This window comes from Euprymna scolopes, chromosome 26 (genome assembly GCF_053919585.1).
Source record: "Euprymna scolopes isolate OS-2025 chromosome 26, ASM5391958v1, whole genome shotgun sequence".
In the NCBI taxonomy this organism is placed as follows: Eukaryota; Metazoa; Mollusca; class Cephalopoda; order Sepiida; family Sepiolidae; genus Euprymna; species Euprymna scolopes.
Window position 1 is genome coordinate 74,980,264 of NC_136507.1, and position 17,775 is coordinate 74,998,038.

Genomic DNA, 17,775 nt, shown 5'->3' on the forward strand with positions numbered 1-17,775 from the left:
ATATATATATATATATATATAGACATGTGTATATTTATACCAAGTAAATAAAGTAAAGTTAGGATAAATAAATATATAAGTAAATATATTGGTGTAGTTAATAATGCGAGGTTAGGTAGACGCATTGTAAGATATGTTCAAAAAACATGTTGTTAGTTTAATATTTAGGGGTCTGTATTGATTTGTTTTGCTTATTGCATAGGGATTAAGTTATAGTGTCTAAAAAAATTATAGGAATCTAGTTAAAAGTAGGGATGAAAATAGCAGTAGAGATAGAATAAATTAATGGATTGAGAGATTTTTTTTTAAAAAAAGGGGGTACAAAGGTTTAAAGTTTAAAGATTGTGAGAGTGGTGGTTAAGTTATAATGAGCCAGAGGTTCTTGTAGTTTCGTTAAGTTCATATATATATGGGGTGGGCTCGTCACATAGTTCTTTGGGCAGTGGTTATGTTTAACTTTATTTTCAGTGTTAAATGTATTGTGGATACAGTCATATACATACATACAAACAAATACATGCATATAAACTCAGATATAGCTATACCTGTATACATACGTTCAGCCATGCATACCCATAGATACACACATATATATATATACAGACATTAAGACCCACATGTACGCAAACACATACATGTGCACATAGATATAGATATACCAATACACATTCATGTATATACACACGACCATGAGCACTTACATTCATACACGCGCATATAGAAACATGTACATAAACACGTATAAGGATATATATAGATCCAATCATGCCGCACATACACATACATATACATATGAAGATACATGTACGGATCTCCAGTAAGATGTAAATGTACATACACATACATACATACATACATACATACATACATACATACATATTTGCATACGCACACATGTACCCATATACACGTATATACAATTATATGAATATACGTATTCATAAAAATATAAATATACACACATATATAGCCATATACATATACATAGAGATGTGTATATTTATACTAAGTAAGTAAAGTAAAGTTAGGGTAGATATATATATATATATATATATATATATATATATATATATAAACTAACCTATAAACACACACACACACACATTTAACCTAGTTTAAAATAGGTCAGAACGCTAGATATCTACGCTCCCTGCTAAAATAGCACACACAAAGGAAGGGGTTAACCGGAAGTCAACTGGGCTTTTGTCCTGTAAGTGCCTGCTCATTGGCTGATTAGGAAGGGTGTGGTGGAAACTAGAAAGCTGATTGGCTATCTAAAAACTCAATAGAATGTGCGTATATAAAAAAAAAATGCAAGACAACCACAACTCTTCGCATAAGCCTGACGAATCCTAGCGTGGATGAAACGCGGAATATTCTGTGTAGTTTAATTGCCATATATATTTCATAACTTACTAACTTACTATATATATATATGTATGTGTGCGCGCGCATGTGTGTGTGCGTGTGTGTGCATGTATATATATATATATATATATATATATATACATATGCGACTGTAGTTTTTTATTTAGTAGATGTAGAATAGTTGAGGTTCATTTCACAGAGAAAACGTGAGAGGAAGTTATAATAAATGGCTTCAGGGAAAGGGGGATCAATAAAAAAAATAGGTCCAAGATAGGTTAGTTATAATAGCTGTCCAACGCATGCTAGCATGTAAAATTGGCGTTAAGATGATGATGATGATGATGATGATGATGATGATGATGATGATGATGATGATGATGATGATGATGATGATGATGATGATGATGCTTGCTGTTGAACATCATTTCGTTTTAATCAGATGATTGTTGTTGGAATCTGTTTCTCTGATATCCTTATAGTTTGTTCTAGAAAGATATTGGGTACTTACAGAAAAGACCACGTGAAGGTTGCCAACACCCCTAAGTGAAAGTGTTTCTGTAGAACAACCGGGATTCAAGTTTTGCACACTCAGATTGTCAATCCATGTCGTTAACCTCTAAGCCGCAGTCATCTTCCGGCAGTGGGCGTTGAAGAGTGGCGGGTCGAGGATCGTCACAAACGAACCCGGGGTATGTAAAATGGACATTAAACTACTGATGAGTGATGATGCTGATGACGACGACGATGAGAATGAGGAGGATGATGATGACGATAACGATGATGATGATGATGAGGAGGAGGAGGAGGAGGATTACAACGATGATGATAATGATGATAATGACGACAATGGTGATGACGATAGTGATGATGATGACAACGGCAATGATAATGACAACGGCAATGATGATGACGATGATGATGAGCGGGAGGATGAGGTCGACGATGATAACAATTATGATAATAAGGATGAGGAGTACGATGATGATGATGATGATGAGGAGGAGGCGGAGGAGGAGGAGGAGGAGTACGACGACGACGACGATGATGATGATGATGATGATGTGTGTGTGTGTGTGTGTGAAATTAATTCACGTATATCTCAAATGCTATGTACATAATTGACAAATGCAAAGAGGGACCTTGAAATGAATGAATGCTTCGTTGAACAAACGTGCTTGAAAAACTTATCAAAATCGTTCGCTAAGAATAATTAGCTGACGGAAATCGTGCCCGACTCAGCCGCATCAGGTAGTTGCAGTTCCCGAAGGACGTTTTCGGCACATTCGCATCAATTCAATTTCGCAAAGGTTTTCATCCAAGCAGACAGAAGGTTTATTCTTACGTTTATTTTTATATATATATTTATTTTTTGTCCCTTCTTCTGCCTGCCCTCGTCCTAGAGTAATCGAATAACTTTCTTCCATTTCAAAATGTCGCATTGTTTGCTCAGCCAATGATCCAGTATTGTTAGCCAGAATAAAATGTTTTTTTGTTTTTTTAGTTTGAGTTTACCTTCACAGATATTGTGGGTTTTTTTTCTTTTTTTTTTTTTTTCATATTTATTGTTTTAAAATTCTCACAATATAATCGAAGGAAAACGAAAAAAAGAAATAAGATGAATCAACAAGTAGAATGTGGAATTAATTCATATACACATCTCTTCCTCTGTTTCTGTCTTTATCTCTCTCTGTCTTTGTCTGTCTGTCTGTCTGTCTGTCTGTCTGTCTCTCTCTCTCTCTCTCTCTCTCTCTCTCTCTCTCTATATATATATATATATATATATATATATATATATATATATATATATATATAATGAAAATTACAATTGAATTTACCAAAATGATCCAAGATGGTAAAATTAAAGTAAATTATAAATATTAAAAAATTAATATTTATAAAATTACCTTAGCCAGATAAAAAAGCTCGATAAAACCAAATAGGAAATAGAGCTTATAATATGAGCAAACAGTTAATAAAATATGTTTAAAAAACACTTTGAAATGAGTTAAAAACATATTTAATCTAAAAAGGAAACACTAGATAAATGGATAGTCCTTAATCCGCGGAGTTTCAAAGAAATACTTTCCTTCTCGTCAGAGGGTAGGAATTAGCAAAATGCGGGATCGGATTTTGCATGCAGAAGTATTTGATGAAACAACAAGTAAGTCAAAGATCTTACTTGAAAACAAAAAAAGTGAAACAGAGGGAATATGGTAAAGAAAAAGGTAATTACACACGAATGGATAGTCTGGTGGAAGATAAAAAATCCAGTGACGGTAAAATCCAAATGTAAAACGTAAGATCTTTGAGAGCGTAAAAATAATAATATTATGTCGAAAGTAAAGAGTTCTATGAGGAACTATTGAATGTGCCAAAAATTACGGGGTTATCCTGTTGACCTTATTGATGACTGTATTTTCAAAAAGGTTGCGGATTTTAAATCCCCTAAAAAGTTTGGAGCTTTGAAATGCCCGGTTTATTTAAAATTACCGTGGATTGAGGAAAAGAGTAACAGACTTTCCAAACAGATTCGCAAAAGTATTTATGACTGCTTTTATTCTTTGTCCTTGCGTTTGGTATATACTACGAGACCTGCATTTCCTTCTTTTCGCAAGGATAGTTTGCCTTACATCCAAAATAGCAATATTGTATATCAATTCAAATGCCAGTGCGATGCTGTTTATGTTGGGCGAACATCCTTGCATCTTTTGACTCGTATAAACCAGCATGTTCCATCGAAGATCAGACAAGGGAGGATGGGGTCTGGTAGTCTCCCTCCTTCTGCAGCCTTGGACTCTGCTATTGGCCAGCATTTAGTTGACAACCCGTGCTGTGCCGACAGATATAAAATTGAATGGTTCGAGATGCTACATAGAGCGGACTCCAGAAACCATTTAAAGATTTTGGAGTCTGTCTCTATTGCGGTTTATAAATTATTCGATCGAGAGATCCTATTTATTAATAATGAGGCTAGAAGGTGATAAACATACTACGAACATTAAATTAGCGTATCTATATAATAATTTAAAAAGTATCTATATAATAATTTAAAAAGTATCTATATAATAATTTAAAAAGTATCTATATAATAATTTAATGTTCGTATTATGACATCACCTTCTATCCTCTTTTTTAATAAATAGGATTTGAGGACGCAATGAAAAAAAAAATTCATTATGTCGCTTCTGAGCCGTACGTGAAACTAAAATATACCTTCTTGGTCTTCCGGCTATGGTCCAAGGGTAGTATCTGTTCTGTCTAAAGATGGTGTAATGATGTCGTGGGGTTTGCATTACAATACAATAGAAATATATCATAGACCCCTATAAGAATATTAGAGATAAACCGTAAAATAACCAGATATAACCAGACACCACATTAACCAGATTACTTAGATAAATACTTTTTACTGTTTTAACAAAAGGGCTACAATTATATCGCGTGGTCTCAATTCACGCTGAACGTCCACAGAATGCCCAGTAGCTATATATATACATATTAAATATTACATATGAAATATTACATGCCGGTGTGGGGTTTCCCGATAGTATATGTTTAATACATGAGCTGTGAAATAAAATAGTTTAGAGTCTAACAAACAGAGCGTTATTATTGAGAGACGAGGACTGTTAGAAAAATAAATTATCTTTTTTTTTTTTTCTCATACTTTTGACTAAGCGGAATATTATTTACAAGCAAGAGAGTCTCCATTTTCCTCTTCGATTTTCTTTATTTTATTTATTTTTTATTTTATTTATTTATTTATTTTTTTTTGACACTAAGAATTATTTCGTCACAGAATTCTTTTCAAAAGATTTTCACATACTTTTTACGGCTAGTTATCTTTATAACACATCTGGATAAATCAGAAAGAATATACAAAAAAAAAAAAAAAAGAGAGAAGTCTTAACGATAAAATGAAAGAGAATTTAAAAAGAAAGACATTTTTGCATATGCAACGAGTTGTTGTTGGGGGGGGGGGTCCTTTCAGATGATAGAGGCGTTGTACATGTTCACAAAAAAATAAAATATTGCATTATAACTTTTTGTGGAATCCTTTGAAACGAAGTTTCATGATTTGTGTATTCATTCTTCAGGGCCTGTGGCATAGTGAATAGAGGTGAGCATTGTCTGAAGATAGCGGTTTCAATCCTATCCAAAGCAGGCCAGAGGATTAGTTGGCCAAAATTTGGTGAAACAACAACTACGAAAGTCAGTAATTACTGGGGATAAGTTACAAGACTCAGAATTTCTATTCTGTAATGGTTAATTACCTGAAGAAGGCCAGAGGATGGGTTGGCCGAAACGCAGTGAAACAACAAAAACTATGAAGATGAGGATAACAGTTTGCAAAAAAAAAAAAAAATGAATGCGCAACGATTTAATGCACAAATTATGAAGCCTAATCTCAAAGGATATATATATATATATATATATATATATATATATATATATATATATATATATATATATATAGGAGCAAATAGTTAATAAAACATGTTAAAGACACTTTGAAAAAGAGTTAAAGACATATTTAATCTGAAAAGGAAACACTAGATAAGTGGATAGTCCTTAATCCACGGAGTTTCGAAGAAATACTTTCCTTCTCATCAGAGGGTAGGAATTAGCAAAATGCGGGATCGGATTTTGCATACAAAAGTATTTGATGAAACTGCAAGTAAGTCAAAGATCTTACTTGATAACAAAAAGTGAAGCAGAGGAAATATGGTGAAGAAAAAGGTGATTTCACATGAATGGATAGTCTGGTGAAAGGTAAAGTATCCAATGACGGTAAAATCCAAAAAAGTAAATCCAAGAAAGTTAATTAAATTTCCATTCGCACAAGTAAAATCCAAGGAAATCGCGTAATTGGAAGATGGTCCAAAAATAATCCAAAAGGTCGAAATCCGTGGAATAATTCACAAATATGTTCAAAGAAAAGGGGAAAAAATTCCAATAATATTAATAAAAGAAAAATAAGATATGCGTTTAACACGGCTGCCGAGACAAAGTGTAATTAAAAAAAAAATCAATGAAGAAGAAGAGAAAAAAAATTTAATGGTGATAGAATTAAATAGAAAATAGAAAAGCAAATATATATATATACCATTCAGTACAGAGCCGACAATGGAAGATCAGATAAGTACGAAAAAACTTGGATTTATAAGACCATAAAATCCAACCTTGATCACCCTTCGGGGCCTGTGGCGCAGTGGATAGAGGTGTTGAGTTTCTACAGTTCCAGATGAGCATTGTCTGGAGATAGCGGTTTCAATCCTACTCAAGTAGGCCAGAGAATTAGTTGGCCAAACCATGGTGAGATAACAACAACAACTATGGAAGGCAGTAATTACAAGACTCAGTATTTGTAGTTAATTACCTGGAGAAGGCCAGAGGAATAGTTGGCCGAAACGTGAGGAAACAACAGCTATGAAGATGAGGATAACAGAAAAAATGAGTCTAAAAAAAAGAATGAATGCGCAAAGATTTTTGTTGAATTATCCAAACATATTTTCTTCTTCGTTTTTTTTTTTTTTTGACTCTCAGAATTATTTCGTTGCAGAATTTTTTTGCAAAGAATGTTCCCATATTTTTACGGCTAGTTATTTATAAAGCCATCTGGAAAAATCAGAAAGAATATAAAAAAAAAATCTTAACAATTAAATGAAAGAGAATTTGAAAAAAAAAAAAAAACATTTTTGCATATGCAACGATTTTTGTTGAGTCATTCACACACACTGCTTTCGCCCCCCCCCCCTCACTCCTCATTCGAATGACTGCTCGGCCTCTTTTAGCCTTCAGAAATCATTTCTGATTCCTTAACCATTTTTCAATTTTCACTAAAATTGCTCAAGTTTCAAAAACTCGTTTTGAAAAAAAAATAAGATTGAAGAGAAATTTGATTTTATTAAAATGCGTCCACTCAATCTGTGCGTTTAGCGATGAAAATGGTATTTGAAAGTAAAACGTGACAGACAGACGAGATTGCTGTTTCAAACCTCGGTGTGGCAAATGTGACAAAATAGTATTTTGGATTTAATTATGACAAACTTAAGTGAATGCTATTTAAAACTTAAGCATGACAAACTTAAATGAATGCTATTTCAAACTTAAGCATGACAAACTTAAATGAATGCTATTTCAAACTTAAGTGAGAGACAATGAAAAATATGCTGTTTACAATTGAAGCCTCACAAACTGAGGAAAAGGGTATTTCAAACTTAAGCATGACAAAATAAGAGATAATGCCATTTCAAACTTACACGTGAGGGAATGCAGAAAATGCTATTTCTAACTTAAGCATTAAGAACTGAAGAAAATTCTATTTCAAACTTAAACATTACAGACAGAAAATTCTATTTCAAAGTTTAGTGTGACAGACTAAAGAAAATGCATTTCAAACTTAAGCATTATAGACTTACACGTGTGGAAATGAAGAAAATCCTATTTCAAATTGAAACATTAAAAACCGAAGAAAATATTTCAAACTTTAGTGTGATGAACGGAAGAAAAATGCTATTTCTAACTTACACATGGCAATCAACCTGGACATTCACCAAAAGATTGGAAAGAAAACTAGATGGCACATACACCCGTATGCTATGAACAGTGTTAAATATATCTTGACAAAGTCATCCGACGAAGCAGCAACTTTATGGCAACCTACCTGCCATATGTACTGCCATCAGGGTGCGATGTCTATGATTTACCGTTCACTACCAGTGGAGCAAGCAAGAGCTGGTGAGAAATGTATTACTGTGGTCTCTTTGATATGTGCATAGGAAGATCGAGATCCACGTGCATCCAGCAAATTGCACGTGACGTCAACTGTGATCCTGAAGATCTGTGGCAGCTGATGCAAGACAGGGGAATCTGGAGGGAAAGCCATATTGATCTGGCAAGGAGCCCGACCAGATAGATAGCTAAGTATGACATAATAATATACAAAAATGCTATTCAATCTTATTTTTAGAATTAAACTAGTTTCTCCTGCATTTTCCTTTCTGCATGGGGTTTTAGCATTTTCTTCTATGTTAGGTTTAACTTGAAAAAGATGCCTTTAAGCTGAACGTCTGCTATATATTATCCTGATGTTGTATGGGCCACAGGCATTTCAGCTCCTATCTCTAAATCATAAACGCTCTGATCCCCATCTGGCATTAATTGAAATGGATGGCTCTCGTGTAGGGGAGGCCCCAGGTTTTGATAAGCTTCTGGGTTTGACCTTTACTCCTGATCTTAAATGGAACACATACATCAAGTCTGTGGCCAAGGTCGCTGGGAAAATGGTGGGATCCTTTTACCGCTCCAGAAGATATCTCACTAATGATGCAATTCTCTATCTATGTAAGAGCCAAGTACGTCCAAAGATGGAGTACTGCTGCCACATCTGGGCAGGAGGTGCTAAAAACAGCCTATCCTGCCTTGACAGAGTACAAAATAGACTTCGTGGCTTAGTGGGAGATGCCCTTTTCTCTACCCTGCAACCTCTTTCCCACAGATGAGACGTAGCGAGCCTATCGTTGTTCTATCGTTATTTCCATGGCAAGTGCTCGGCTGAGCTCCATTTTCTGGTCCCCCCCCCTCGCCAATCTTTTTCAAAAAACACCCGATTAGCTGAAACCACCGTCAATAATTTTCCCCACTCCCTATCTGTGCCTAAATCAAAACGTAGATTCCATGAACAAAGCTTCTTTCTTAGAACTGCATGCCTGTGGAACTCTGTTCCGCTTGCCTGTTTCTCCTCCCGACTTCAACCTGGATGTCTTCAGGTCCAACACAAACAAATTCCTGATGAACCGCCCCCCCCTAAGTAATGACACCTCACCAATTCTCCAATACTGTTGCTATACTATCCCTTTGATTACTGTACACACAATAACCCTTATCCCCGAGTGGCCATTGGGCCTTGATAAGTGGTGAACTCCATGTAAAAAAAAATAAAATAAACATGCCCGTAAGGCAATGAAGATATGTGGGAGTTCCTTTTCCATCCTTAGTTCTTCCATCTATTCTTGTTGTAGTTGTGAAGAATTGTAACATTTGAACAAAATAAATGTTTTTCATGCATAAGCCTTCTGTACTTCAGTTTAAAATAGCAATTTCGTCAATGGGTTAGTGTTTATATGTGCTAGTCTTTTATGTGCTTTCTGCTTTTTTTCATAATTGGCTGTTGATCGTCTCATCTGTTTGACTAAGATGAGTAAAACTCTTCTCATTCAGGAAAGACACAAGGAGAGGTTCGATGAGTTTTCTTCACTGTTCTATTTGGAGAGATGGACTTAACAGAGAAAGAGAGAGAGAGAGAGAGAGAGAGAGAGAGAGAAAGAGAAAGAGAGAGACAGCGAGACTAATTGTTAAGCTGAGCTTCCTTTGTTTTATTTTTGTTTTATTTTATTTTTAGAAACTCTAACTTTCACAAAAAAGACACCAGCAATGTTCAGTTACAACTGAGTTTTCTCTTCTTGTCTATGGATAAAAAGAATTGTATTTAGAGTAATCTCCCTTTTGCTTATTGTTGTAGTTTCTTGGGATTAAGATAGTCGTTTAGTTCAGACCGAGTGTCTGTAATAGGAGTAAATTAACACTAATGTTATCTATATTATTATATAAAAGGAATTTTGTGTGTGTGCCTGTGTGTGTGAGTTCGTTCCCCATGGACTTTTAAATGGCTGGGCCGATATTTTGTTTTTGAATTTTACACAAATGTACTTTATGTGTCTGGCAGTGTTTTTAGATAAGTTTTGCATCAAAATGTCTTCAATAAGTATTGATAATCGATAATGGAAAAAATCCAATAAAAGAAAGAACAGGCGATTTTGACTAAAGTTAACACCCTATACAACATAACTTCACAAGTGTATTTGAAGTTTAATTTTTGCACAAGCAGAAAAGCTTGGCATATAAAATCAATAGTAGATTATTTGCTATGACAGGAGCACGTTCGAAATTAATGTGTCTGTTTAGAGCAAAAATGAACCATGATACTTGACTCTTGCATTTTAAACTTTAATTCAAGCCATTATATATAAAAAATAATTTTATAAAAGCAACAGTACATTCTCTACAGTGCAATGTAGACAATAATGTAACTAAGTAACTGCAGGGAGGATTGAAAAATGGCGATTTTACCGATTTTGACAACAATAAAATATGGGAGAGTGAAGCATTCGTTGATCCTCATTTATTCCCGGCCAACATCGAGTCTCTCTTCTAGTATTAGCTAACTGTTTACTTTTTAACTTTCTAATGTAAGAATTGAGAGACACAGACAGATAGACATCGAAGTAACATTCATCTTAGATTATTCTACATTATTGGCCGTGTCTCATTCATGTGGCTTCCAGAGAGGGACTAATTTTAAAGCAGTTTTCCCAGCTTGAAAAACGTGACATCATTCAGAATCGTTTCTCTGCTTTTTTATATTCCATTTAACCTCTGCCCTTTGCCCTCTGCCTCAACTTCACGTCACTCGTCTCTGGGAACGTTTTTGCTTCTAGATTAACGCTATCCTGATGTGTACTAAATGTGACTCTTGTCATAATTCATACTAGCTAACTTAATTGCTACTGACATAGGGTCCCTAATATTTTACGTTACTTGCCCCATTCTTTTCTGACAGTTGGTTTCATACCAGCCGAGGTTCACAAGTGTGTCATACTGACAACTTCTTTTTTTTTTTACACAGAAATCACCACTTATCAAGGCCCGGAGGCCACTCGAAGATAAAGGTTAATGGGTATACATTAGTCAATGTGATTATAGTATTGTAAACATAAGTAGTGGGAATTTTGTAAATTAGATTACTTAGGGGGACAGTTAATCAAGAACTTGTTTACATTGGACTTGAAGAGAATCAAAGCAAGCAATCGGAATAGAGTTCCACAGGCGTGCAGTTCTAAGAAAAAAGCATTGTTCATGGAATCTACATTTAGGTTTAGGCACAGATAAAGAGCGTGGGAAATTATTGATAGTGGTTTTGGCTAAACGAGTGTTTTTCATGAAAGCTTGGCAAGAGGGGACCATAGATTGAAGCTCAGCTGAGCACTTGTTATGAAAATAACGATAAAGCAGAGACAGGTTCGCAACGTCTCTTCTGGGAGAAAGAGGTTGCAGCGAAGAGAAAAGGGCATCCCCCACTAAACTACAAAGTCTATTTTGAACTCTGTCAAGGCAGGATAAGCTGCTTCTAGCAGCTCCTGCCTAGATGTGGTACGAAACCTCAAACCCTTCTTTGTTAGGATGAGATATGATTTGGCTCAGTCCTAGGGGACTATCTTTCCAGGCAATACTTTCTATTTTCGAGAAAGGAAGGAGGTCATTGCTACTTGTGTGAGGTTGTGATGTGGTCCATGGCTTTGATAGAGGTCAGCTTATTCTTTAAACACTTTTCAACCTTAGCCTTAGGTGTTGGACATATTATATAGCAAAGTATAGTGCTAACCAACCATCTACTCCTGATAACCACCTCCTAGAGAATGCTGGAAAAGTAATAATAACTTTTATAAGGAAGTCACTTATCTCTAGTAAAGAGGAATCTAACTTCTAGTATCCAGCTAGTCTAGTTTTAGCACTTAAATTTAAACGGATCACAACCAATTTATGGTTCAAATGTCCGAACCAGTTCAAATGTCCGAACCAGTGGGAAGTAAAATAAGATAGAAAATCTATGAAAGCTCTTCTCAATAACATCCGATCCAAGTGAGGAATTGAATACGAAGGAACACGATTGGACCATGTGCACATCTCCTGCTCTGGATGATCGACATGAAATCCATCAACAATATCACACAAAGCCATCAGGTCACACAAACTGTTTTCAGACTTACCCAACTCCCCACTCATTCTGACCTTATCTATGTTGTGGTCAAGCATTCCTATCCCTCATTAACGTTCTGCTTTCCAGAAATCACTAAGGATTTTCTCAGAGTTTTTTCCCTTGGCACCAAGATCAACAGAGTCTAGGCCATTTCTGAGATGGTTTTTCCTTGTTGATTGTGGTAAGCCAAGTGCAGTTCCGGGGAGGGGGCACTTTCCCAGGCTTTGCTTTCTCTCTTTGGGAAGAGGGTTAGGTTATTGCTAATCGCCTGAGGCGCCCTTATTGGGGAATGTCGACAGGACTGCCTAGGCATTCCTTGAAGGTCAGAATGCTCCTCCTTGAGGACGCTGACTTTTCAATCCCATAGTCCGACCCTTGTGTCACATTTTCACAGTAGAAATAAATACATACCAACACCATACACAGAGGAACCCCTCCAATTTCTCAAAAACAAAGGAAACCCTCTCACCAGCATTGTTGAGCACATAAATCCCAATGATCCAGAATTTGCTTTTATTAATGCTAATATCGATCACAACCAACCTGAGTTTTGCATCAACATGTGCAGCGCTAACTATCACAGAGACACCATTACTATGCAGATGCATTAATATACAGATATTGCCATATGTTTGAGAAGACATAAAATTTGTCAGCTAGCACAAGACAATCCACACTTAAATTGAAATGGGTCTCTTATGGTGCAGCTACATCTATCTTAAAGGTGACCTGATCCTTCAACACACAAACAGCTCTGCTTCAAGATCTTGTGCCCCTGTAGAATAAGAAAGAACAATTCTAACAATCAACAACAACTTCATTGATTATCTTCGTTAGCATAACTTGTAAGAGGGTTAGTCGTGGAATGATTCCAAGTGTATGGACCGAGATGAAATATTAGACAGACCTGTTGAAAGAGAAAGTTCACGGATAAGTGCTAAAGTTAGTAGAAATGTGCGTCCATGTAGGGATGAGACAAAAGATTAGAGAGTCCGGTGGGAGAAGGAGAATATATGTATGTGTGGTTGAAGCTATCGTTTGGCATTAGCCATGATGAATTATTTGTCTTCTTATCTTAGTCGACTCTAGGGCCCAAAGATGAGTTCTGTTGCATCCCAGGAGTGAAGTTGGAAACCTGTGAAGTCTAGTCTGAAAACGGAAACAGAATAGACAAAGAGCTGCCGTGGCTTAACCTTTATGCACTTCTTCGTGTATTCAGGTCGCCAGAGAAATGGTGTCTGATTGGACAAGCCAAAAGAGAAGTTGACTGCTAGCATTAATCAATGAGGTTACAAACCAAAGATATTCATAATCTTAAGCCATGAGTATATGCTTGCTACACTCCTCACATTGCAATTAGTCGAATTTAAAGTTATTATCGATCTATTTAATCAGTGTTACACATGGAACTGAAGTTCTTAGGGTTGAGGGCGAATAAAGCTTGGCTTTTCCATCTTTCCAGGAATTTGATTCCATAGTGATGAATCGTTACTAAAAGAAAGCAAGTAAGAGTTGTCTTCCTTGTCGGAAAGGGAGACCACTCTTATTCTTTAAATTGAATTTTAACATTATTATTTGCCAGTTGGCAGTCTATGCCTAAATCGCCTGTCTCGTACTTTCTCTCCGACGTTCAGACGGAAGACTAATTTCAGAAGGATTTAAATAAACTCTAATTTCTGGTTTCGATCTCTTTTAATGAAGAGTGAAACAACATTTGATGTCAAAGGTTATGATGAAAAGTGGTCCGTGCAACTGAGAGTTGAACGAAACTTGTTTCTTAAGTCCAGTTAACTCAAGCGGGAAATATGTATGAGTGTAGTTCAATGAGAGAAGCGATTTTATGTTAAGTGTTACAATAGGGTTCCGTGTCACTTTGAGTTAGACAGGGCATGCTTCACATCTGCTTGGGTCGACATCCTAAATTCGACTCTTTAAACACGGGGGAGATGTATAAGTAGTCCATCAGAAGTGCATCGCATGCAAAGTGTTTGGATGAGGATTTGTAATTTGAATTATTCGAACTAATATTCTCATCTTGGTTGTTAGATCAACAATGTTTCGGCTGATGTAACTTTCCACTTTCTCCAAATGTATTTTTTTTTTTTTTTTTTCAATTTGAGAACCTTAGAAAACATATGCAGGAACATAAAATTGACACTTCTACCGGTAGAAAAAAACAGTCTACCTCCTCCCATGGATTAAAAAAAAAGGGTAAATTTTCAGATTAGGTCCACCTCCACAATTTTCTTTTAAATGACGACTTTTATTGGTTTTCGACTATGCTGAACACGAATATCGCATTGAAATTTTGCAGAAATAAGTAGTTCTCGAGATATAAACAGTGCCTAAATCAAAACGTAGATTCCATGAACAAAGCTTCCTTTTTAGAACTGCACGCCTGTGGAACTCTGTTCCGTCTGCCTGCTTCCCAGCTGACTACAACCTGGATGTCTTCGAGTGCAACGTTAACAAATTCTTAATGAACACCCCCCTTAAGTAAACACTTCATTAAATCTCCACATTAACGTACTGTACTTGCAATAACCCTTATCCCTGAGTGGCTTCCGGGCCTTGATAAGTGGTGACCACCGTGTAAAAAAAAAAAAACGAAAAAATGCCACAAAGGTATACCAAGTTGACTTCTTCGTTTTTTGTTGATAAAACTTTATTTCTATATAAAAAAAAAATCTATCTTTTTTTTTTTTTTAATGTATATATGAAAGTGTACGATTGTTGAATGTTATTGTTTCGATTACTTACGTTTTTTTTTGGGGGGGGGCAACAACAATAAGAGATTAAAACGGAACGAAATTTAAATTTCCGTTCCATTTTTACAACCGTAAAACAGATCATTCTCCGTAAGTTTTACCAAAATCGAATCCGTCGCCTCTATCTTAACAAGCACCATTTAAAGAAAATACTGTTTGGGAAATTACTCCAAGAGTATTTATTTTGTTTTACATTTTCATTTGTGATGTATTTGCGTTAAACAAAAAAGTTTTAACTTTTAAAAGAAGTTTGAAGCCAAATTGCCGTACATAGTGATGAGGTCAATAATATATGTTCAGCATATTCTTTTCATTGTTTTGACTCTCGAGTGTGTATACGTTGATATCTTATATGCTTTTATATAGAGTGATGTGGTTCTCGGTGGATTAACTCTGTCTAACTGCGTTGGATATATACTCCAGAGTCAACGCAATGAAAAGAATATACTGTTGTCATAGCCCTAATCATGACTCTATGGCGAGGAAGTAAATACATAACTGGAGAGGAAGAGAGTAATCCACATCTAATTCAACGCGCTCCGGGTATATACTTATTCCCTCCCTTATGATTCAAAATGGCTGAACGTAAATTATTGATTCTTTGGATTCATACGACACACAAAAAAAAAAGAGAAAAGAAAAATGATCCTAACACTCTTTACGGTACAATAAATTGACTTAAAACTATTTTAAATATTAAAAAAAAATAAATGAATAAGGCAATATGGTCTTTCGTAGGTTGAATAGCCAACATGGTCGACCGATGCCGACGTCACGTGGTAATTTAAAATTGCGAAATGCGGATATTGGAACGAAATGCGTTTTAATAGGGGTTTTTTTTTTTTTTTTCGTATTTCACAATAAATTAAATAAAGTATATGAAATATAATTAAAAATAATAAAAAATAAAATTAAAATAATATTTAAATGAACGAATCTCTTTTGAAGGATTTAGGTAATGAGTTGTTGGTAAAATAAAAAATTGAATGGAGCATATCACTTTCAGAATAAATAAATAAATAAATAAATAATAATAATAATAATAATAATAATAATAATAATAATAATAATAATAATAATAATAATAATAATAATAATAATAAAGTAACGCATATAGGTACGTAAATAAAAATCAACTGCTTTTTATTAATTTCTCAAGTGTATTTCCTTTAAAATAACTAACGTCGGTAATATTAATGATAATCATGATTCCAATAATGTGGTTCATTCTTGTATCTTTGTCATTTAGGTTTGTCTTGCATCTTTCCAGGAATTTGATTCCATAGTGAACAATCGTTACTAAAAGAAAAGCAAGTAAATTAAGAGTTGTTTCCCTTGTCGACAAGGGAGACCACTCTTTTTTTTTTTTTTTTTTTTTTACATTTTCACCCCAAACAAGGCAAATTGTCAATTTGGTGTAGGGGGCTACTATCAGGGACAACAACTACTGGGGTACTATGTCGGTTCACGTTACACTTGAACTTCTGCACGTCAGTACTGTTAGGGAAGCAGGGACCTGGAATGGAATTCCAAAGTCTAGCGGTTCTGGGGAAGAAACTATTGGAGTAGAAAGATCTTTTACATCTAAGGAGCTCTACTGTGTGGGGGTGGGATTTAGCAGCCTGTCGGGTTTGTCGAGGGTGCTCACGTCGTGGGGGCACAAGTGATTGCAATTCGTCAGAGCATTCACCACTAAAATACTTGTAGAACAGGCAGAGGGATGCAACATTTCGTCGATGGGACAGAGGCTGAAGCTTAGATGCCAGTTCAGGGCCTATCAGGTTTGCGACTCTCTTTTGAACCTTGTCAAGAAGCGAGAGATTAGTAGCAGATGCACCAGCCCAAATGTGACAGCAATACTCCATACATGGGCGAATGGTTGCCTTATAGAGGTACAGGATACTTTCGGGTGTTAGTAGTTGTCTAGCACGGTAGAGAGAGCCCACCTTTCTTGCAGCAGCCCTGGCAATGCCTTCAATGTAATTGTTCCAACTCATGTTTCCTGTGAACGTTAGGCCAAGGAGTTTGAAAGATGTACTCTCAGATAAAGAGTCGTTGGCCATTGCTATAGGTGGTAGAGAGGTTTTCTTGGAATCATTGAATGAAACTAGTTTAGTCTTGGCCGCATTGAATGTGACCAACCATTTTTATGCCCATTCCACTACAGATTGGAGGTCTTCCTCTAGTGTTTCTGCCATTTCTTTATAAATGTGTTCATTCATCTTCCTGTCGTGCCTGTTATAGAGTGTAGTGTCATCAGCATATATACCCATCTCAGAGGCAATTTTGTCAGGGAGGTCATTTATGAATATCAGGAACAATAGAAGTCCAAGGATAGACCCCTGGGGCACTCCCACATTCATATCATATTGTTTAGATGTACGACCATCGAGGACAACCTGGATTTTTCTCTTATCTAAGAAGGATTTAATTATGTTAAGTATTCTACCAGTGATACCGTATGATCTTATTTTCCCGAGGAGACCCTCATGCCCTACCCTGTCAAAAACCTTAGATATATCTAGAGCTACCGCTCTGCCTTCGCTCGCTTTGTCCAGTCTTGATCTTTAAATTAGATTTTAGCATTATTTCTATTTACGATGCCTCCCCACGGGACAGAGTTAGACACCAGGGTCGTTTTTTAACGTGGAGAAAAGGAACAAAAATAAAAATTGTTTCAGTCATGAAGGATCTCTCCTCCACTGACAGAGAACAGGAAATTGAAGTGCAGCATCTGAAGAACAGGTACTACACTTTGATCTTGTCTCGAAGGCCAAGAAGCACCATTATTATTATTTAGTTTTAAAATATCTTATTTAT